The sequence below is a fragment of the Hipposideros armiger genome, unplaced genomic scaffold (assembly GCF_001890085.2).
Source record: "Hipposideros armiger isolate ML-2016 unplaced genomic scaffold, ASM189008v1 scaffold_14, whole genome shotgun sequence".
NCBI classification, from domain to species: Eukaryota; Metazoa; Chordata; class Mammalia; order Chiroptera; family Hipposideridae; genus Hipposideros; species Hipposideros armiger.
In genome coordinates, this window is record NW_017731364.1 from 2645559 (window position 1) to 2669426 (window position 23868).

At 50.2% G+C, this 23868-nt stretch overlaps 1 long non-coding RNA gene across 2 annotated transcripts in view; it reads left to right on the plus strand.

Moving 5' to 3' along the window:
- LOC109396129 (uncharacterized) overlaps positions 1–21966 on the plus strand; it is a 36786-nt gene extending 14820 nt beyond the window's left edge. Inside the window, exons 2-3 of one of the 2 annotated variants that reach the window (XR_002126799.1) lie at positions 19367–20380; positions 21614–21966. This is a non-coding gene — a long non-coding RNA (uncharacterized LOC109396129). The remainder of the gene's footprint in view (positions 1–19366; positions 20381–21613) is intronic. The other variant, XR_002126800.1, reaches the window with a different exon arrangement.
- Positions 21967–23868: the final 1902 nt, after the last annotated feature.

Genomic DNA, 23868 nt, shown 5'->3' on the forward strand with positions numbered 1-23868 from the left:
CTCTCTCTCTCTCTGTGAGTGCACACTACTAGGAAAGACCATGTGAAAACGTAGTGGGGAGTTGGCTGTTTGCAGCCCAAAGAGAGAGCTCTCACCAGGCACGGACCCTTTTGGTACCCTGATCTTGGACTTCTAGTCTAGAGAACTGTGAGAAATAATTTTCAGTTTCAGTTGTTTCAGTCAATGATATTTTGTTATGGCAGCCCAAGCCGACCAAATATGCAGTCCAAATAATGCATTTGATTATGTCTTGTTTTTAATATAACATTATATCATAGTCCTTTTAATATTACTAAGTGAAATTTAGAATGATCACTTTTAATGATTGTACAGTATGCCATCCAGTGAGTGTATTATGATTTAATTACCCATTCCCCTATTGTTGGATTTTTTTGTTGTTCCTTATTTCTAAAGCTGTAACGAACATCCTTGAGCATGTAGTTTTCTTTTTTTTTCCTTTTGGACTATTTCCTTGGAACAAATAAATTCTCAGAAGTGGAAATACTGGGTCAGAATTTATGAACACTTTTATAGCCCTTGAAACATGTTGCCAAATTGCTTCTAAAAGTATAGTTCCAGAATACACTGAAGGCTTTGTTAGGCAAATATGAGAGGAATAAGAATGGAATGAGGGTCCCAATTCCAGGAAATAGCATGTGTAAATGTGTATTGACCAGGACAGACTTCTGTGACTTATCCCTTAAATGCCATCACATGGCCCAAATGTAGACTTCTATGACAGATTCTGTTGGTTGGCAAACTTAGTAGCCATTCTTAATCATCTTTCTTGATATTCTTTCACTATAGAAGGTAAAAAACAGATAATCTGCTTCCCAGCTTCTTTTGCAGCTAAAACTGACCATGTGACTCTATTCTCTTTAAAAAAATGTTAGGAAAGGCTTGAGAAGAATTCCTTCCTTCTTTCCTTCCTCCTTCCCACCTTCTCTCCCTCTCTCTTCCTTCCTTCCTTCCTTCCTTCCTTCCTTCTTTCCTTCCTTCCTTTCTTCCTTCTTTTCACATTTCAGCCTGTTTATTACATCTTTCAACTGGCAAGTTGAAGGCTTCTGATTTCCCGATTAAAGGGGAAAATGTCATTGGCACCATCTTTCCTTCCTTCTTCCTGCCTTGAATGCAGATGTAATGCCTGGAGCTGCAGCAGCCACATTAAGATCATAAGGTTGGACAAGCATGAGGGCAAAAAGCCAACATAGTGAGGGTGGCAGAAACGCAAGACAGAAAGAACCTGGATCCTTGATAGCACCATTTGAGCAGCTGAATCGATACCGCCAAACCACCTACCTCTAACTTCTTGTTTTGTGGGAGAAACAATCATTTGATTAAACCATTGATAGTCAGATTTTCTGTTCCGTGCAGTCCAGTGCTTCCTAACAAATATAAGACTCCACCACCATGCCCTGTCTCTCTCAGCACCTGGAATTTAGATTCTAGTCCTGTTATACTCGAGTTTAATCCTGTCTCTTGGAACTGGTGACTGGGATCTCTACTGGTGATCTGGGATCCCAGCACATGTGCTGCCTGCCCACCACAGTCTCGGTGGTGCCCCCTCCTCACTCTGGATGTCCCCAGCAGACCTCAAAGTCTGAGGCCTGCTCCTATAGTCCCTGAGCCCTCTTTGTTTTTTCAGGAGCACCTACCAGACCAGAACCTTGTGTTCAGGGTATGCCCATCACTGGCTCCCTTTGGGCTCTAAAGAGAATCCTGAGCCAACAGCCCTGGATTCATTTCTGTTTGTTTGTGTTTTTTTTTTTTTAGAGGGCAGCATCACCGGCCCTCACATGTGGGATCCGAACCGGGGCCCTCTGGCATCCCAAGCCAGTTCTTAACCTTCGTGCCACTCGGCTGGCCCTGGATTCATTTCTGGATTGTTTCCTTACCAGTCTTGGTCAAGTCAGTTAATCTCTCTGAGCAACAATCTCCTCATGTGTAAAATAGGGATGACTGGAGTTGCTGGCAAGGCTTAGAACTGCAAATCTGGTCACATGGAAGCTGCCCAAGAAATAGCTTCCATCTGAAGACAACTGAGGTTCAGAGAGGAGCAGCAAGGAGCCCCAAATCCTCACTCAACAGAATCAGGGATAGACTCAGCGTGCATGCTTAGTCTCCATCAAGGTGCATTCCAGTAGCTGTGCGGCCTCCTCTGTGGAGACCTGGTGCAGGGAGTGAAACACTCCCCCGGTCACTCAGAACAGAAGCATGGTGTGCAGTGAGGCTGGTGTTTCCCACATTCCGCAATAGGCTCCTAAGGAAAAGGAGGAGCCCCTGCTTCTGGGCCACGGGGCCTGCAAGGCCTGCTGAGACCTTGGGAGCTGGCGTGCTGTCCCTAGGTCCCTGGGGAACAGCCGGGGCTCCCTACATCCCCCCAAGTGGCCTGAGTCAGCTCGGCCTGCTCACCTTGAACAAAGTCTGCAAAAGCAGCTTCAGGCCTGTCCTGCACATTCCCAGCTGACAACTTGAGGGATACATGCCCCGAGCCAAAATCAGGACATGTGCTCTGTCCAAGGGTTCTTTCCATGACTGAATGTATTTATTTGAAAGTTCTTATCAAGGAATAAAAATGAACCCCGCCAGAGGTTTAATGAATCACTTTAATTGGAAGTAACACAAATATGTGCAAACAGGGCTGTCTTGGATGCACTAATGATGTCAGGACAGGTTTCCTTCGCAACAGCTGAGAAGTTGAAGCCTTAGGCCCAGGAGCAGAAGTGGGGAGGTGGAAAGCGGGTGGCCATGGGCAGAAGTTACCTGCCTTGAACAAATTCTCCCAACAATTTTTAAAGGGAACATCGAGGCATGATGATTAGTGAAGCCAGAACGAAAAGATGGATGTAGTGTGAAAGCAAATCCAGGGGCCACAGACAGCAGGTGTTCAAAGGGTTGGCAATTGTCATTTTGTTCACTAACTACACCCATCCCATCCCCACCCTCACCCCAGCACACAACTCACCAGCTGTGCAGGTCCTGTACCCAACCCAACCCCAGACTTCCCTGTGTAATTACCCACTCCGGACTGGCCTCTACACTGGGGGAGACCAGGTTCCCACCCCTCCATAGACAGTTTCCATCTACTTTTGAAGTCACCCACAGCCTAAGGGAGGGGGAGAGTGAGAGGGGAAGGGAGGAAGGGGTGTGAGGCCCAGAAAGGCTGTTGTCACTGAAGCATAGCAGGGTTATTTTGGTGGAATTTCCACCCTCCCATAATAAACTTGGAGCCCCCTGTAAGTGCTCATCATCACACCTGCCATAGTGGACACATGACTCACTCCCCCCCCCCCCCCTGTCTCCTTCAGTCACCATGTGAGAAAGTCATGTGCTTGGAAGGCAGAGGCCTGCATCCTGGTTCTGACTGGGCCCCAGTCTCTCATCAGGGAGGAGTCCATTAGGGAACAGCTTGTCACCAAATACCAGGGGAAGCAAATCCTTGTTCTGCATCTTACTGTGTGACCTCGGTCAAAGTAGTTAATCTCACTGAGCATCAGTTTCCTCAACTGTAATATGGACTTAACAACCTCTCCCTTATAGGTCTAATCAAATGCAGAGCACCTATTTCATTGTCTGACACATAGTAGGTCATTGACAAATAGTGACAGTTAGTGTATGAAAACCATTACAACATGTAAAAGTATAAGGGGTACCAACGTTAATAAGAATTATCCCATTCTTCTCATTTCCTCAGACAGAAGGAAGCAAGGAGAGAGGGCTGCTAAAGTGCTTCCAGCACTTCTCATGGGGCCACTTGCGTTGCTCTTAGGCAGATGGAGTCTGGCTAATTTCCACGGCCACTTTCTTCTTACGCAATGCCATTCAGACCCACAGATCTGGCATGACCCCGTTTTCAGCTGGATAGGGTGCCACTCCTGTCTACTCCATAACAGTCAAGGCCTGTGGCAGCCACCCCCTTGCCACTCTTTGTAGGAGCCCTAGGAAGCTTCCTCTCCGGCTCTTCCAGCTGCCACATTCCTTGTGCATGATCCCTTCTCATCCCTCATCTGCCCCACTTGGCCTGCTCACCAGCAGTGGCGGTAATGCTGTGCGTGTCCAAAGGGGAGACTCAGAGAAAAGCCCTGCTCCCTGCTTGTTGTCCTCCCTGTCTCTACGTTCCCCAGGCTGGGCAGGCGGGACCCCTGCTCGATGTCCTCCGCAGCCTGGCCTAGCCTCACAGCCGAACCCCCCTTCTTCCCTCCACATCCTCCAGCCTGTGGGGGTGGGGACAGAGGGCAGGAGCTTAATTTCTCCCGCTTCTAATCAGCACAGCTGGGAGAACCAGCAGGCAAGGGCAGGAGGAGGTGAAAGGCCAGGGGCCTAATCTACAAACCACCCAGTCACCAAGCCCAACTTCCCTCCTAACAAGCCATGCAGCAAACAAATTATCTTTGTTGTTCCTGGGAAATCTGCAAGTGTAATTAGCATCCGTGCCTTGTGCCGGCAGTTCAGGTGAACAGGCCACGGCTACCCGGTGCCAGGAGACCTGTAATCAAAACCAAAGCAACCGCCAGGGTGCTCTCCGGCAAAGACGATGTCAAGCTCAATCGGGCCCTTACTAGGAGCCAGCACACGTTGGGGCCTTAGTAGCTCTGAAACACAAGAAAAGAGTGGGTGGGAGACCGGTGTAGCCCACCCTGGCACCCTGAAGCTGGGGCAGATGGAGGGCCTGAGGCCTGACCCATTGATGCAAGGCCCTGGGCTCAGGGATCTGCATTTTAAGCAGCTTCCCAGGTGACTCTAATGCAAAGCCAAAGTTTGGTAAACATTGGGTGTTCTCCAAGACCTCTTTGGTTGGCAGAGTAGTAATAGTGATAAATAGCATTGACAGGCATACCTCATTTTACCGTGGTGCTTTGCTTTATTGCGCTTCAAAGGTGCATTTTTTTTTTACAAACTGAAGGCAAGACCCTCTACCAGCAAAAGGATGATGACTCGCTTTATTGCGGCAATTTAGGTCTGAACCCTCAATATCCCTGAGTTATGCCTGTACTGAATGCCTACTGGGGACAGGGGCTTTATATATGAATCCGTTATTTCATTTAATTTCTCAGACCTGTGAGAAATGTATGAACGTACCCTTTTTATTTTTATTTTTTTATTTTTTTAAAAAGATTTTTATTGGGGAATTGGGGGGATGGGAACAGTGCTGGGGAATTGAGGGAAGGGGAACAGACAAGTTGCTGTTCTTTTGTTCTTCAGTCTAGTTGTGGAGGATGTTGCTTCACTGGCCCAAGTTGGCACCATCATTGTGCTCTTCCCGGGCGAGGCACATCAGTCGCAGGTTTCTGGACGCCACTCACTGTGGCTGCTGGCCGCTCACGCTAGCTGCTGGCTACATACGGTAGCCCATGGCAACCCACTGCAGCAGGGGCTGCAGCCTACACCATTGCTGGTGACTCATGGCAGCCCAGCTCCAGGTTGAGCTGTTGTTCAGCATCTTAGCTGTGGAGGGCATTGTCACTGGCCCTCATATGTGGGATCCAAACCAGGGCCCTCTGGCGTCCCAAGCCAGTTCTTAACCAACACGCCACTCAGCCGGCCCTGAACGTACCCTTTTTAAAGAGAGAATAACTGACTTGCCCAGAGTCACAGATTGGCAGGATTGAGAGACAACCTGAGGTGTGCTTGTCCCCAAACCCTGCTCTGGGCCCCTCCCCAGAGTCATTTCCCACTGCAAGCTTCTTGTTCTAGGTCACGTGGAGACTAAGTGGTGTCTCCTTGATGTTGTACATGGGTGGAGTGGCAGGTCCCTCTGTCAGAGGGGACACTGAGAGTGGACACAGGAAGCTCCCAGGTGTCCTGTATCTGCCCGATGGGGGAAGCTATTCTCTGCTTCCTGCTTAAAGCAGGGAATAACACACAGCTCCCTTTATTCCACTGGGGCAGAATGTACCCCCCCCACCCCATGTGGAGCAGGAAGGGCAGGCAGAATGGGCAAGCATGCATCCTAGGAGGAAGAGGAGAGCAGAGGCTCTGCAGGGAGCCCAGGGCAGGAGGTACTCCCCATGACAGCAGGAGGCTGGCTGAGGCAGCCCTCCAGAATACAACCTACAGAGACTGCACTTAAATAAACCCTGAGTGAGTGCACCCTTGGAGACTGAGGGTCTAGGCAAAACTCTGGAGCAGCCAGAGTGGAACTGGAGTGGAGGGCATATGGTGAGAAGCAGCAGAGTTTGCATGGATGGTGTAGGGTGTATGAAGATGTTGATTCTAGCCTGCATAGCACAGCGACTAGGTTTTCATCAGTTCCTCAGTGAAGAGGAAATTGGAAATTAATATCAAAATCCCACTGAGTAGCGTCCATAGTTTCCATATGTAATCATGCTTGGCTTAACTAGGTAGTAAAATGTTTATGATTTTCTTTCCAAGGTTGAGTTGAGTCATTCTCAACGAGCCGTTTAGTTGGCTTCATGAAGTCCTGCATTAAAGAACCCCTCTAGGTGATGCTATAGATGGATAGATACCTGGCTAGGTGGACCTTCCTGGCTGTTGAAGTCAAGGTCTGGGGGCCAGACTGTGTGTCTCGGGAGGAAGTCATCTTCCCAGACAGCTACTTAGACAAGGTTGGGGCGCCACATGTTACATGTGGCACTGGCTTGACAAAGAATGAACCACAAGTCTGTTTTGAGGACTTCTTGTGGCATTTGTGATTTATATACAGAAATTCAAATAGTATGCCCCTCCCCAACACACGCTTTCAGTCAACGGAGGCACGGCCAGCTAACAACTGGGGTGGAGGTGGGTGGGTGAGGTGATCACGGTCAGGCAAACTCTGATGCTTCTTCTTCCTGCTCTATCCTGGGAAAGGCAAGAAGTGCCGCAGCCTTTTGCCCTGTCGCGATCTTTAGCTCTCTCTACACTAGAAATGCCGAGACAGATTTAAAGACCTACATGCACCATGCCCTTACCATCTGCTGGGAGCTGGAGGCAATGAGGGCAGGTGGGCGGGCAGACTGAGGTCCTGAGGATTCCATCTCATCATCCATCTACACACACACACACACACACACACACGCACACATTCACACACGCTCACACATAGACATACATGTTTATACACACACACGTTCATACACACAGACAGACACACCTTCATTCACAAAGACAGATCATAAGTAGACCATACACTCACACAGAAATAGACATGTATGCAAACTTATATACAAAGAGATATGTGCTAACATACACACTCACACAGACATACAGGTATACAGACACTAACATACCCGTACAAGACACACACATATATGCAACACACAGGCTCCATACCCTCAAACACACCCTTGCGCACACCCACATTCCCTCTCTGCTGTTCCTTGGCCAGCATCTGAAGTGCCCTGTGTGAGGATGCCTAGTGCTTCCAGGCAGAGAGAGGCCTACTGCCAGGCCCCTCCCTGCCACCCGACCTTGACCGCTGACAAATACCCTGAAGATGACTGCACACTTGGACCCAGCCTCCCTCTGCCTGTCTGATCTTCTCTCCCACACATCAGCAACCTCTTTCACAACAGCATGCCCACCCCCACACAGCCTGTAACATACACTCACACACACACACACACACACACACACACACACACACACACACACACACAGTGTGCTCTCTCTGTCTCTCTCACCATCTCACTGTCACACTGGGCTGCTCTGTCTCCAGCCTCTCCCAGTCACATCCACACCATTTGCTTGTCAGATTGCCCCCCACCCCACCCCCAGTTTTGGTGTTTGTCTCATGCACAAATACACACGGTCCCATGCAGACACCCTGTATCTGTCTGTCTGTCTCCCGCACACACGGAACAACTTGAGCCATGGCAAGTGGGAGAGGGTGTCAGGCCTGATGGAAGCTGTTATTCTTAGCCTTGTCACTGAACACTTCCACCCCCTCCCCACTCAGTCCCTGCCCTGCCCATCACCCTCCCCACGAGACAGAGCCAAACCTGAGGCCAGTCTAATCCCCCATCTGTGGAAAGGGAGGGGAGGCAGTAGGGGATGGCAGCCCAGCACAGAAAAGGAGCAGAAAATGGGATTTATTTTTGCTGCCCCCCCACCCCCTCTGCCTCCAGCTGCTCAGAGTGCAGTTGTGTGGGGAACTGATGGAAGGGAGGGAATTTGCATTTGAAAATACTTGTTGGATGGCCTGAAACATTTGGTGCCCTTGCTGATCCAGTGCGTTTGCGGGCGCTCTCTCTCTCTCTGTCTCTCTCTCTCTGTCTCTCTCTCTCTCTCTCTCTCTCTCTCTCTGTAAGTAAGTGTCAGCATGGAAGGGGCGTGAGTGACAAGACACTGAGGGAGCAGGAGTCAGGAGAGGACATAGGCAGTGTCTTTCTTAAGGTGTTTCTTGTCCCTTTCTTGCTTTGGAGCTGGAACTGGGCATACATAGATCAGACCCCAGTTCAGCTTCTGCTCAGCCCCACGGGTTGCCAACTGCCAGAACTCTGTGCCACTGGGCCCTCTCTAGGCCTCTGCACTTGCCAGGAGTTGAAGTAGGGGACTAAGGAGAAGGAGTATTACCCCCAGGAAATCCCACAGACACTTCAAACCCAAAGTTCTTGTTCATTTCCTCTAAACATCTCCTCCTCTGCTGTGTTCCCTAAGCTGGACACTTCAGACATCCCCCAACTTCCTCCCTGCCTCCCCTTTTCTGGTTGAGTTTCAAATCTGCTACCTCGAAGGCGCCCTCTGAGAGTTCTCTGGTCTCCAGTGCCGTGAGGACAGCCCCGGTCAGCCTTCTTTAGCTCTTGCCTGGACTGTTGCAGCAGCTCTTAGCTGGTCTCCACCCTCAGTCTCCCTTCCTGCCAGTCCATCCTCCAAACAGCTGCCAGTGATTTAGAAAGTAAAAATAAAGAAAATCTGACCATGCCACTCTCCTGCTCAAAACCCTCCCCTGCCAGCCAGCAGATAGAATCGCCTGGCCAGGCTCCGTGTTCCGTTCCTTGTCCCTCATACCTCTCGCTCTGCACCACGCAGAGCCAGTGCCTGCCTGAGCACACCAGGCCCCTTTCTGTGCCTTCTGCCTTGCCGCGTATCGGTTCCTTAGCCTGAAATGCCTTTTCCCTCTTCTTTACCTTGGGAATTAGAATCCAGCTCAGCTGTCATAGTCCCTTATGAAAATGTCTGCCTCCTCCTGCCTACCACCACATGGAAGTTTTCAATCTTCTCTCTGTTCTCCAGTGTTTACACAAACCTTAATTCTACCCCTTATACCACTGCCCCTCAAGGGTCCCTTATGTGTTCCTACCTCCCTGCCTTTGCCCGTTCAGGTCCTCTTATCAGAATGCCCTCTCTGGACTTTTCCATATGACTCAGTCCTGTCCAGCCTGAGCCTAACCTTTCTCTCTCTGACACAGACACTGGTCGTCCTTCCTTGGGATTTTCCAGCCTGTGGTCTACACTGGACCTCAGATTCTTTTGCCTTGTATTGTCCACACTATTTATAACCTAAGGTGCAAGGTCACCCCTTCTGGTCTGTGAGCTCCTGAGAGGTGTTATGGTGGAGTTCCTGCCACGGTACCCCTGTGGAGCTCTGAGTGATGCTGGCTCACTGCCAGGGCTCACGTTTGTCAGGGGATAGGACTAGGGGGAGGCACTGAGTTTAAGTCCGGGAGAGGGAGGAGGGGAGGAAACAAGGAGCCCTCAGCAGGTGTTGGGTGAGGATGGGCTGCAGCCCCTGGGGCATCAGCGCCCAGAGCAGGGCTGGGGACACAAGGCCTGCTCTCACTTGTCAGCTATTGGCAAAGTCTGTCCCCAGAGGTGATGCCAAAGATAGGGGCCAGTGGGAAGGCTCTATCTCTGACATTGGCCTGTTGACAGTCCAGGAGAGAGACAGAGGCTTGGAGTGGGAAAGGCAGAGATAGAGAGGCAGAGAGACTGACTAGGAGAGAGCCAGAGATAGAGACTGACAGGCCCAGGTAGGGAGTGAGACAGTCAGACACGGTGACAGAGAGAGGGACAGAGAGAAAGAGAGAAGGAGACAGAGACAGAGACATCGAAAAAGAGACTGACAATTCAGAAACAGACTGAGAGACATAGAGATACACACAAAGATGGAAACAGGGTCATAGAAAGAAAGAGAAAGCCAGAGAGAGACAAGTAGAAAAGAAGACAAAAAGGAAGGCAGGCAGAAAGGACAGGAAGAGGCAGAGAGAGGAGGGAGGAAGATGTCAGAAGAGAGAGAGAGAGAGAGAGAGAGAGAGAGAAACATAGACACAAACAGACATATGGGTATGGGAGATCCTGAGAGAAACTTGATAAACACATGTACACACATACACAGAGGAAGCCAGGAAACCACCCAAAAAGACGGCAGGGCGTCAAAGGGAGAAGGCTCAGGGGGCCAGGGTAGGCCTGGGGTGGGGGTGGTAGGAGGCCAGGGCCTGTCAGCTGGGCTCCTTTCCTTGGATGTGAGATGGGGGTGGAGGCTTAAAAGGAGAGCTGGGTGGAAGGACTCTGTGGGGTCAGGGGAGAGCCTGCGTCCAGCCTCCGCTCCTTCAGGACCTAGAGCTGTCCCCACAGGAGCCTCAGGAGAGCGGGCCTGCACCAGAGAATGGCAGGTGACGAGAGGCCCAAGCCAAGCCTAGAAGCAGGGTGGTCCAGCCACTACTGGGTCCAGAGGAGCTTCCTAAATATGGAGCCTCTCAGCTTAGCAGGGAGAGGAGCTGCCAGGGAACCACAGGAGACCCCGGAGACCCTCCGAGTGTCTGTGCCCAAGCTCCAGGTAGACTCCTCAGGGCCTTGGCAAGCCATTCTATTGTTCCATCACCCGACACAGAGGGCCCATGGGAAGTCCTCCCTGCTGTCTAACTCAGATACCTCCCACTGCAAGTGCAGCCCACTCAACTCTTTAGTAGGTTAAAAAAAAAAAAGTAAAAAAAACCACAACTCCAACGAAATCTGAAATGCCACAGAGTGCTCAGACAAAGACCCCTTTCTGTACAGTTCCACTCCCTCCTACACCTCTCTCCCCCTCCCCACCCCCCTTCCTTACTGCAGGCTAAATTGGCAGTGGAGAGGTTTTGAGTCAACAAATGCAGTGGGCTGGGGAAGGGAGCCCTGAAGGGGATTCCTGTCTGGGAGACATTTGCTGACAGCAGTTACTGTGACAACAAGGAAGGCCTGCAATAGACCCGCTAGCAGTCCCGCCTTCAGCCTGCTGCCCCCTCCCAATTCTAGCTCTTCCTGCGCCCCTTGCCCCCGTTTGCGCACTTAATCATTCATTCCATCATTTACTCTACTTAACAATCTCTGGACACCAACCATGTGTCCAGCACCTGCTTGGCATTTTTGCATTGACTGCCTCATTCAGTCCTCACGGCAAGCCAGTCAATGACCTATTATTCTCCCTTTAACAAAGCAGAAAGCTGAAACCCATTATACGGAAGTGACTTGCCCAAGGTCTCACAAGATGATAGAGCTGAGATTTGAACCCAGGTCTGTCTGTCTTCCCAAATCAGTGTGCGTGCCTCTGGCCATTGCCAGGAAGCCAACCACCAGATGGTGAGCTCCTTGAGGGCCCAAACTATACCATCCTTAGCTCTACATTCCTAGAAGGGCCTGCACACAGTAGGTGCTTGGTACATGCTGGTGGCCTGAATGTTAGCTTATCAAGGGGAGTGTAGGAATTAGCGAAATTGGGAGCCTTCGGAAGAGAGGGTCTTCCGACTTGTAAGCAGCTGTATCTGGATGCTGCAAACCAAGCACTGTGTGAGGACCTCTAAACACAAAGATTTAAAAAAATACATTCACCCTTTGCCCAAAAGGAAATCTTTATTTATCTGTGGAGACCGACACATTAAACAGGTGGAGCTAGTGGTGCTGTGGAAATAAGTACCCAGGGCTGGGGGAATCCAGGTGGAGCATGGACCTATTATAAATGTGAAAAGCAAAACAATAAAGCTTTTAATAAAGCAATGAAGACAACATAAAAAAATATCCCTATAACCTCAGGGTAAGGAGAAATGTCTTAAAACAACACACAAAAATAATGCTAACCGTAAAGGAAAAGAATGATAAATTTGAGTATGTTAGAATCAAGTTCTGTCCTTCAAAAAGACACCATTAAGAGAGTAAAAAGGGAAGTCAGAGTGGGAAAAGATTTTGCCACCAATATAGCCTACAAGGACTCATCTGCAGAATGTGTCAAGTTCCTACAAATGAGGATGCAGGAAACTGACAACCCAATGGAAAAATTGGACAGAGGAATTGAATATGCAGAAACTTAAATGGCCAACAATATGTGGCAAGGTTCACAACGTGCTTAGTAATCAAGGAAATGCTAATTAAAATCCCAATGAGGTTCCACTACATAGTCACCAGATTAGCAAAAGTGTAAAAGTCTGATAAAGCCAAGTGTTAGTGAAGATGTGGAGCGGGAGTTCTCAAATACTGCTTCAGAGGCAGCCTATCAATATCCAAGTAGCCAAGTTCCAAGATAGGCACACCCCAAAGATGAATTCACATACAAGAATGGTTATGGCCGGCATTGTTCAAGAAGGCCTCAAACCGCAACTGAGGAAAGGGGGACAGAGGGAAGTGCACAGGAAATTCTGCCGGAGGGGCTGGGGAATTTGGGGAGGTGACCCCTGAATTAGCTGTTGGAAGTTTCCCAGTCAAGGAAGAGGGGGGGAGGGCATTACAGACAGAGGGATTGGCAAATGCACAGCCCTGGGGTTCTGAGCAGTTCCCGCTTGTCCTGCAGGCAGTTGGGTTGGGGGTGTCAGGAAGACAGGAAGGCAAGGAGAGCAGAAAGGAGGGGTGAGACTTACAGAACATGAAGGCTTTTGTGGGCCATTGTAGGAAGTTCGGCTTGAATACAAAAGTGGGGAGAGAGTCAGAAGCAAGAAGTTAGAAGAAGGGAGACCAGTTAGAGGCTATTACAAAAGTAATAAGTAATAAAAAGTAAGGACTGGGAATAAAAGAGGAGCAGCCTGACAGAAGGGATAGGGTGGGTTCGGGAACCATCTCTGAGACAGAATAGATAAGATGTGGTGACTGGGTATGAGAAGGGGGTTGGGAAGTGGCTGAGGCAACTCCCAGGTCTCTAACTGGGGGGCCTGGGTGGATGGTGATGTCATGACTTGATATCCAGAGACTGAGACAGGAGGGAGGGAGAGGTCTGAGGAAGGAGCTGAGACCTAGTTGGAGCTGCCTGTGGGACAGACAGGTGAACACTCAGGAAACCGGGATAAGCTTGGACATGGAGCCACAGATATCAGAGTTATTGGAGCAAGAAGCCATGGGTTTAGATGAGAAAAGTTGGGGAGCAGGAGCAGGGCAAGACCAGAAGTCATGGATGGACCGCTGGGAACCATAAATAGAGGCAGAGGAGAAGTGACAGAGATGGGGAAGAGATGATCAGAAAGTAAGAGGAGATCTGGAAGAGGGTGGCGGTGTCCACAGCAGCTAAGACAGGAAGGAGTTTCACAAGGCCTGGGTGGTCTGCGGAGTGAAAACAAGGTATTGGAAATAGGCGTTGTGGGTCTGTGATAAGCAGGGAGGAGGGGTAGAGGGAAGTTCAGGAGTTCTGGTCTGAAAAGCTCCATTTTTCTCTGTCAATGACATGTCAGGGAGGAGGCAGGCCGGAAGCCTGAAAGGGTGGTAAAGGTTTAGAACAGGAGCTGACCACCAGGGGCCCAGTGGCCTGGAGGGCCGGGCTGACGTCAGGGACCATAAATCTGGAGTGGCACCAGTTTGCACGGTTGGGTGATTTTCCTATGCCTTCTTGTAGCCTGGGAATTATGATGGGGAAAGCAGATGACTGGAATCCTGCAGGGCTGGGAAAGGCAGGGCGAGGGGGTGTGGGAATAGAGGGTGCCAGGGAGAGTGAAAGGTGTGGCCAATCACAGGCAGGTCGATCGCGGCGGAAGTGGAGCCAGGACGGGGCTGACAGCCTGGCAGAGGGCCTCATCCAAAGCCAGCCCTCTGGTACTGTAGTTGAATGAGCAAGACAGAATGGGAGAGCTGGAGACATTTCTGTGAAAGGAGACCAGGTTTTATGGGAGGAAAGGGAAGAAGTTGTGGCCTAAAGGGGGACACTGGGGTTTAAGATTTTGCAGGAGATATTTCAGGCAGTATGTGGGTGGCTGAGGTAGAGAGAAGAAGGTCACTGAGGATGGGGAGGCAGAGGAGCCAAGAAGTGACGATGTTGGGATGTCCATGTGGCTATTCAAGGTGCGCAGGTTGATGGCTGGAGCTGGGTTACAGAAGAAGATCATGAAGTGTCCAAGTCCTCAGAAGATGTGGGGTGGTGACCCATGGTGGATATGTGATATTGGCCAGGTTAAGTAAGGGGTATAGTGGCTGGATGGTGAGAACCTGGAGGTCTGACTTCGAGTGGGAAGAAAGTGTAGTGGATCAAGGTGGCAGAGGAAGGTGAGAGAAGGCTGACTCCCCTCTAGGCTGGCCAGGTGCTCCCTGGCCACGCTCTTCTAGGCCTTCATTGTTCTTTGAGTCTGAAAGACTCTGCATAACGCTTGAGTATGCACACCACCAATAAATGCTTTTCTCCCCTCAAGATCCTAGAGCAAGACTACTCTGTGAGTGGATGTGGCCCCTACATATTGTGGACCCGGGACATTCTGAGAAATGGGCCATGGGTACAGGACGAAGAGGCCTGGTCTGCAGCTTGGACTAGTGAAAGCATGGGCTGCTCTGGGCCTAGCCACACTGTCCGCTGGCCTTCCTGCCCCTTCCCTATCTCCCTGAGACATGCAGAGCTTTCTACCCTTCAACTGCCACATGGAAAATTAAGCCAATACAAAGAGATGCCGAGTGTTAGAGCATGAGCTAAGGCATGATGGCGTCTAGTATCATGAGGGCTCACTCCGTCTGAAATATCCACCCCCTTCACCTGCTATCAAAATCCCGCTCAGCCTTCAAGGCTCAGCCAAGGAGGTGTCACCTCCTTTCGGATCTCCCTTTCTCAGTATCAATTACTTTGATAGCAAGATTCTTTGGTACATTTGGCATTTATTTCCATCAGTCTTAATGTTGGTTGCTAAGGGTTTGTGTTTTCTATGATGTCATTCTTGAAGACAAGAGCTCTGAAGGAACTCTGGGGGCAAATAAGACATGGCCCCTAAGGGGAAGAGCCTGCATTCTGGCCTTCGTGTCAACGAACTCAACATTTCTGATCTGAAGGGCTAGGACTTGCAAACCAAAGGCCGGCGGATCCTCAGGGAGATGGGGTGGGAACCACACGGAGAACCTTTCAAGATTACAAAGGCCACACCCAGGGACTACGGCAGGTGGAGAGGAAGGGTCAGGGTCTGGATTTTTAGGTGGTTCTGAATCTTACTTCTAGTTGATAACCACTTGTGGGGAAATACAGTTAAATGCACTGGGGACTGACAAAGTAAGAAGAGAAAAACTAAACTCATACTGGCCATATGATGGTGATACAAGTGACAGTCATTTACGAGCCCTGCTTTCAACCAAAGACTCATCCTTGTGAAGCCCAGTAGCAATTGGACATGTCATTAAAAGGCTCATTTTTTTTGTAGGTGACATTAGATTATAACTCTAAACTACTCAGGACTGGCCAGGCTGCTACATTGTTCAAAGACACCAGGGACTAACCACAGTATCTCTCTCACCATTTCTACCCCCCACCCTCCACCCCCCACTGTCTTTGAATCTTCTGGTTCCTGGAGTCAGAAAGAAGAAAATCAAGGCATATTGAGCACCTATCATATGCCAGGCACTTGAAGTATTTGTCTCATTTAATCCCCCAAATTTCCGTATGTTAGGGAGCAGCGTGAAGAAAAAAATGCTTTAGAGCAGTGTCCTCTGCTGACCTAGGTTCAAGTCGTGACCCTTCAGCTCACGAGTGTAAACTTGGGACAGTTTTCTTAACCTCCACAGCCTCAGGGTCCTTATCTGTAAAATGGGGCTAAGACAATTGATTTTATCAGGCACGTGGTAAGTGTTTATAACTTTTTTAGTAGTTTATTCTCATCATCCCCATTTTACACGAATAAACTGATGAATAAACTGAAGCCCCGCTGTGAGTAGCTGTAGATATTTGCACTCAGGTCTGCTGGAAGGTCCAGGCTCTTTTCTCCACTGCTCCACCTCCAGGCAGCCTGGCCTTGGTTTGGGGTGTGTGGGTGCCCCCCTGGGACCCTGCAGAGGCTGTGGATCTCCCCTGGGGGGCTGGGACGTTGTGGGAGCACCTGTGGCCATTAGGAATGGCTTTTATGAGCCTGTTCCACCAACTAACGCCCTCCCCCAAGTCTGCAGCACATGAAGCTCTTCCTGTTTGCTCCCAAGCAGATGGTGCTGGAATCTCTCTACACCAACTCCCGTTCATAAATCACTGCCTTCCCCTGGTGCTGGAGCGGCCATTCTAATTACAGTGGGGGAGGGGTGTGTGTGTGTGTGTGTGTGTGTGTGTGTGTGTGTGTGTGTTTGAAGAAACATAGAGAATGTTGGCTAGGAGCTGCCACCTCTTTCAATTGGGGATACAGCCACTCCCCTCACCAGGCACCCAGCCCACCCTGATTCACAGAGGGAACCCTGGGGGGTCCTAGGTCTGAGGAGGGAGGCCCTGGTGGCACCCCCACACACACCACACACACACACTTCCACCACCAGAAGGGACCCTGGGACAAGGCAGCCATTCTTAACTCCACATTTTCTGGCTCAGGGGTCTCTGCATGGTGGTAGGGCAAGGGTGGGGGTAATATTAAGAGAGACCCTAGTGTGTCCCTGGCACCCTGATGGGTCCTTGAGGAATTGTAAGAAGGGGCCGGGAGGTGGGGTGGCAGGGGCGGTTGGTTGGAGATAGGGAGGGAGACCTGGTCCCAATTAGGGTAACTCTTATCTGCCTGGTGAGAGGGGAGGGGAGGGGAGGAGGAGGGAATGACAAGCTTGAAGGAAGCCAGGCTGGGGAACTCTTGCCCGGGCACCTAAGCTCAGGCTCCAGAGCTCCCTGGGTCCGTTCCTTACCTCAGGCCCCTGGGCTGTGTGTGTGAACATTCTTTCCATACATATTCATACACCTGAGTGTGCAAGCTTGGATACAGTTGTGGATCTGGGGGTGTTGTGCTTGCTGTGTGCATAAGCAGTTTGTAAACTCTAAGTCATCCTGTGCTTTGTTCATACTTGTGTGTGAGTATGAATGGGCTTGTATGGGTGTGGTAAGGACTGAAAGCTGTGTGTTGGGGTGTGTATAAGAGGGTCTTGGGTGTGTGTGTGTGTTCAGGTGTTCAGGGTGGGAAGAGAGAGGCTGCGTGTGTGTCGGGGTCTAGATGACAGGTATGAGGCATGGCCGTTGCTTGTCTATGAGTGCGTGTATGTGTTTGGGATGCTGTGATGCTGCTTGCCTGAGTGTGCTGTGTGTGTGGTCCCCGTTCCCTCCACCCCCTCCATTCTGAGCACCTGAATACGGAGCTGTGTCAAGGGTTCAGATTCTCTCCCTCTTCCTGGGACTTCACATAGGAATCTGAGACTTGGACTGGCCCCTTGCAGTTCACCATGAGGGATGGGCGGTGGGCGGGGACAAGGGCATCCTGCCCCCCAGCACCTGTAAGCCAGAATGGGCACTCAGTCCCCTAACACCCCCACCTAAGGGCAGTGGTTGTCCTGGGGGCTCATGATTGACCCTCAGTGCCTTTCCTCCCTAAATCCCTTCCTTTGTCAAGACCCCTATAAATGTGATTCTGCTTTGGACCCTTCCCAGGTGAGCCCACCTTCAGGGGGGTCCTCCTTTGCCTTCCTCTGCTCCAAGAAAAATCTGAGCCGACCTGCTTATGTCCTCTCCCCTGCCTTTAGCCTTCATCCAGGGAATTAGGCGTGGCTCTGAGGCAAGTGGGAGGCAGACACCATAACAGACCCTGCTGAGAGGGAGCGCTTTTATTTCCCCATGCCCCTCCCTCCGCACTGCTTGCTTGACTTCCTCCCTCAGCACTTCACCAAGCAGCTCCAAGTCATCCCAGCAGAAAGAGCCCTGGCTTTAGCATACAAGATCCATATTTGCCACTTGCTAGCTGTGCCTCCAGCCACAAGTCATTGCACTTCTCTAAAACAGTTTCTCCATCTGCAAGATGGATACTAAAATACCGGCCCTACCTACTTCACAGGATTATTGGAAGGACTGAGGGAGGTAATCATAGGAAAGGAGGTAGAAGTGATGAAAGACTATATACATATGCTAGCTATTATTACTTCCGTTTTTGCTTTTACCTAGCCCACACTATATCCATTTCACAGAAAGAGAGGCTGAGCCCTGGAGAGACTTGACCCTGTGTTGCTCCAGTGGCTTTTTGCCAGGGTCCCAGCTCTCACTCCCAGTCCTTAGCAAAGGAGAGCCTGACCTTTGCTATCTCTTCCTCCACCTGCTTCATCTTGCCTGTTTTGAAAACTCTTAAGCATCCTCCAGGCAGCAGCTCAAAGGGCACCTCCTCTGGAAAGACTTCCCAGATCTGAGCAGTGCTGGAGTCTCCTTCGCCAGACTTTCCGGCTCTCTGAACACACCTCATGGCAGCTCTTATCGGACTGCTCTGTAATTGTTTGTTATTCCAACATGGTTTCACAATTACTGTGCAGTTTACAAACACCGACAGTGTAGTGTGATCCAGCTACTGTAGCTACTGTGAGGTGCCACCCAGGTGTTAGTCCCTGCAGGGGCAGTCCTTCCAAAGTAGAACCATCCTCACCCCAGCTCTTACCTGTGACACCCTCCCCCCCCTGCCAGGGCCTAACCCGGAACCTGGCTCCAGGAGGCTCTTGGTCAATGGTTAGTGACTGAAGGAACACATGAATGAGGGAAGAGTGGAGACTCTGGGAACAAGACAGAAGGGAAGAGATGCACCTCGTTAACATCTCTTCATAAAAGCCAGCAAGTTCTTACATCCAGCTGGTGTCTGAATTGGGGCCAATTATAAAACAGGGAGGCCCCTGAGGCTGAGGGCAGCTGGCTGGCCAGTGGGCTTTATAAGGCAGTTTTATGGACTCAGCTGAGATGTGGTGATGAGAAGCCAAACTTTAAACATCCTCTTAAAGTTCGCTTTCACTCCCTTGGGCCTCTGAGCTGAACAGAATTGAGGAGAAGGCCTATTGAGGAGGTGACTGTGGAGGGATGATGAGGATAGCATTATCCACATGGACCAAAAGGACGTAGGCAGGAATTGCAGCAGGAAGGGTATAAGTTAGATATGAGGAAGGACTTCCTTTTGGGGCAAGGAAGGGGAGTGATGGGGAGGGAAGCATATGGACTGATTTGCTCTGTATTACTCTGCGACTTAAGGGGGTTTTGTCAGGTTTACTTTCTGTACCCTCCATTGACCTTTGTTTAAGGAGGGTTACCACCTGCTCCCCAGCTCACCCTGCTCTCTCCTGACTTCTCTCTTGTTTTGTTTTGAGCCAGGCAGAAGCCTTCAGAAGGAGGGAGAAGAGAAAGAGAAGCTGAGGTCAGCACCAGGATCGGCTCAGGAGCTGGGAGCCCAGGCTGGGCCCAGTGCAGCCAGGCCTGTGAGCACAGGGTTCCCATGATCTGAATTACGAGGATTTTCCAACAACCTCCCCAACTCTGCTGTTTGACTTGTGGAAGGAGAAAAGCAACCAGTCTGAAGAAAGTGCTGAAGAGATATTTAGAGCTGCAAAAAGGTCAAAGAGACAAGGAAAGCGAAAAATCAGAGAGGAAAAAGAAAAGAAATGCAAGAAGGGGATTCACATGCATGGAGCACATGGGGTGGGCTTGAGAGGATGATCTCAGCCATCTTCACAACCCTTCCAGGAGTTTTAGCATTTCACAGATGAGGAACTCCCACTCAGAGGGGCTACATGGTGTTCCCAGCTGGTGAAGGTCTAGAACACAGGGCTGTCTGATTTCAGCAGGGTGGGTTCCCTGGGAAATGCAGAGCTTTCACTCCTGGCTTGATCCCTGTGAGTTCAAGTAGCCTGGGATGCTCCGAGGGCCGGTGGTGCTTGTGGCCGGAGGGCAGCCAATTGCCCCGGACCCACTGGGCCTGGGCCAGCCTGGGCCTGCTGTCCAAGGCTGGGCTTACAGCTGGGCTGTCCACTGGGAGGATTGATGACTATGCTCTCCGGGAATTGATAAGTCAGAACCCAATTAAAGGCTTTTCAACTCAGGCCAGAGTTCTCAGCCACAGAGAAGGTGCCCTTTGCGTTGGGGCCAGCAGCTCATTCTCTGGATGGAAGCCTCCAGTCCAAGCAGGATTCAACACCCTCCTTTGCCCCATCCACAGCTCCTGTCTGCTGAGAGTGGTCAAGGCCACTCCCCCAACCCCCCTACAGTCCTGCAGTTCCCCTCCTCCCTGGGTGGCCTACCCTCTGTAGGGGGTGCCAGCTGCCTAGGCAGAGAAGTGGAACAGTGCTCTGCAAGACGCACCCCAACCACACCCAGCTGTGAGTGCCTGAGGTGGGTGGGGAGTAGGAGGGTGGGGGAGTGTGTGTGTGTGTGTGTGTGTGTGTGTGTGTGTGTGTGTGTGCTCCTCCTCCTCCTCCTCCTCCTCCTCCTCCTCCTCCCTGGGCTTGGCCTCAGGCGTGAGTGTGGCCCAGCCACTTCCTAATTCCCTGGGGTAGGAGACTGGAGGAAAGGGAAGGAAAGGGAAAGAACCTGGATTGAGCAGTGTCACGTGCCAGGAGCTTTACATACATTAGCACATTTAATCTTCACGCCACCCCAAGGGAGGGAGGATTATTATCCTCATTTTACATGTGACAAAAATGAAGTTCAGAGAGGTTAAATATCCCACTCAGGCTCACACAGCCAGTAAACCGTGGAGCTGGGATTCAAACTCCCAGCTCTCCCAGCCTTGATCTTGCGCTCTGGGAGACAAAGACTTGACCACCCTTTCAGAACTTCCAGGCTCCAGGCATTCCCAGGCACACTCCATGTGTGCAGATGGCCTCTGGGGGCCCAGGCCTCCCAACTCCAACAAACACCCTTCAGACGTTTCCGGACACTTTCCACCCCTGCTCTGGGTCCTTGGGAAAACTAGGTTGCCTTTGAAGGGGCCCCCCAGGCCCATCAGCATCTCTACTATTTCACACTTTCCCTTCAGGATCATCAGATGAGGAACAGCTGGGCCTGCAGATTTATTAGGGTTTTGCAAGTGATTCCATCCGCTCTTCCCTTACCCAGCTAAGCCCCGCCCCCGCTCCTATTAGTAGCCGCTGGAAAGCAAAGGGAGTTCCTTTGTCACTGCCCCAAATCCACTTAGCTGGTGTGACTTTTGCCTCTCCCACTCCTTAGAGCTGTTGGGAACCAGCCAAACATCTCCCCAGAAAACTCCTGGCTGAAGAGACAGAAGACCCATATTTTTCTCCCAGTTCCTTCAGCTGTGGCGGGAGGCAAGTCACGTAATCTCTCTAGGCCTCAGTTTCCTTTTCTATAAACGGGGACAATATCTACCTTGAGTACCTGGCAGGAAGGATGTGAGATTATCAAAGCCAGTGCTGTATACTCTCTGGAAGCCTGTCCCAAGCCCTCTTCCAGAGCCCAGAAACCTTAGGTGGTATGCTAATGTATGAGCCTGTGAAGATGGCCCACCCTCATACACAGTGAAAATATAATGGGACCGTGGAGTTTTCACACTAACAAGCCTTCGGAAACATTGAGCATTTCTCATTTTCCCCCTTTGTTTTCCAGGAGTCACCCATTGACCTACCCCTGTGTGACACGCATGTGTGGGCGCTCCCAGTGGTCATGTGACATCAGGAGAGTCAAGGAGAGGAGGCACAGGAAGCAGCGGATACTAAGGCAAAATATGAACATTCAGTGACAAACAAGAAATAAAAGGCCCCCGCTACTCCAGGGGTCAGAGTTCCACGTGTGACCAGTAGTCACAGGTGCCACTTGCAAGAGCAGGGCAAAGCCCTCAGGGAGTTGAACGGAGGCCCAGACTGATGATGACATTTTAATAATCAATCATTATTAATCATTCTAATTATTAAACAAAATATATTAATATTTGGTTAACTATTAAAGTACTAGTGAAAACACTTATGAATTAGTGGCTCAGAGTAATTATGATGTTCATTGCGATAATCCTACGCCGAAAGAATATTTTGCCAATAGACCAATCAGAAAGCAATAGGTATATACGAGTAACTGTGATTGCAGGACAGATAAATAATGACAACAAAATATAAGTACGCATGTGTCCAAATAAGAATACAGGTATTAAAACAACTATCAGCCCTGACCACCAAGCTTGGCAGAAGGGCTCTGTCACAAAGAGGCTTTGTGCAGCAATGGCCGTGACTCGAACCACGGCAGACGAGGGCTACCAGGCAGGCTGGGCCTGAAGGAGGCTGAGTCTGACCAAAGCCTTGAGAGTGGGCATTGAGAGACGCTGCCTGTAGGAGCTCAGGGGAATAAGGCCAGCATGGTGACTGTGGAGAGAGCAGAGGGCAAGCCAGCAGAGAGTGATGTGATGAGAGATGTGGGTGAGAATTGGCAGTAGAAAAGCTCTCATGAGCTTTGTGCCAATTCTGCAGCCAAGCATTGCAATATAATCACCAGGTATTAAGAAAATAGAAATGGGGTCTCCAGGCACCAGGCAACATGGGCAGATGAAGAAGACAGAAACTGACAACATGGAGAGATGATCGACATCCAGAGGCAGCATGAGGCTCACCTACCTGTGCCAGAGGATCAGGGATGGGCAGCTGAGGCCAGAAAGACAACCATGCCTTACACCTGTAATTAGACAAAACGCTTACTTTAGTCGTTTAATAAAGTTGTAGTTGACTCTTTCTCTGATTTGGTGATTTACTGGGGAGTCAGTAAATCCTTTGTTTTAAAGTCCCCACTTCAGAGATTCAGCCAGGATGGACTTGCTTAAACTTCCAGTGTCCAGGCAGAACCTTTGACATTGTAGAGTCCAGAAAGGGACATCCTGACCAATTGATCCTGACCGGGGACCTTGCTGCATTCAGATTTCCCCCACAGGGTAAGCAACCCAATTCATAAAGTCTTGGGATACGCCCTGCTGCCTCCTGTACTGGGCAGAGAAGCAGGGTCACCTTACAGATTGGATAGTTACCCAGTCAAGAAAGAGCTGACAAGGTTTGTTGATGAACCAAGAGATCGTCATGGGAAAGGAAGGTTTGGGGCAGTGGCCTCCAATTCCCCTTTCGGAGAAGGCCTTCTGGAGTTATTTGAAACTGCTTTGAATTCTTCCAAGATCCAGTCTGTGCAGGCTCTTAATCAACTAGAGATGGGAGTCACCTTGGATGTAGGCAAGGAAGCTGCAGCTACGCTGGACTGGAAGAAGTGCATTTTCAAATACTCAGACATTTCCTTTTGGGGAGGGGGTTGGGCTTAGAGTTCACACTCCTCTTGGCTAGAATCCCCAGGAACCTAATGGAGGGCCTCGCACTGTCTTTTTGTAATCATGCATACCATGTGGTGTTAGGAAAAAGTTTAATGCGTTAAAGAGCCAGCCACTCTGTATTGTAAAATAGGAAAATTCCAGCAACCTAAAAATCCTGCAATGCCCTGAGTCTTTCAGTGAGTTCTAGTGTCTCCCTCCACTGGCAGCCAGCTTGCCATGGGACTGTGCACACAGTAGGTTCTCATGAGCACTCATATCTTCCCTTCCCCTTCTGGTGTAGGCCCCAAACACTTAAGGTTATTATAACAGGTCAAGTTATACCCGAAGATTTGTTTAACCTCACACCATGTTGGATATAAATTCCTTACTCTAAATAACGGTCACTCATTTTCCCCCTGCCTTGAAACAACAGGCATTTCATTCACCCCAGCTGGCAACGCCCGGCAGACTGGCTAACTGGCTCTTAAAGGCTGAAACGTGCTGCGGCTTGTTCCTGTTCCACCTCTCCTCCTTCTCAGCTTTTCTACAAGCCACATGCAAAAATCGGCCTCATTACTCGATTATC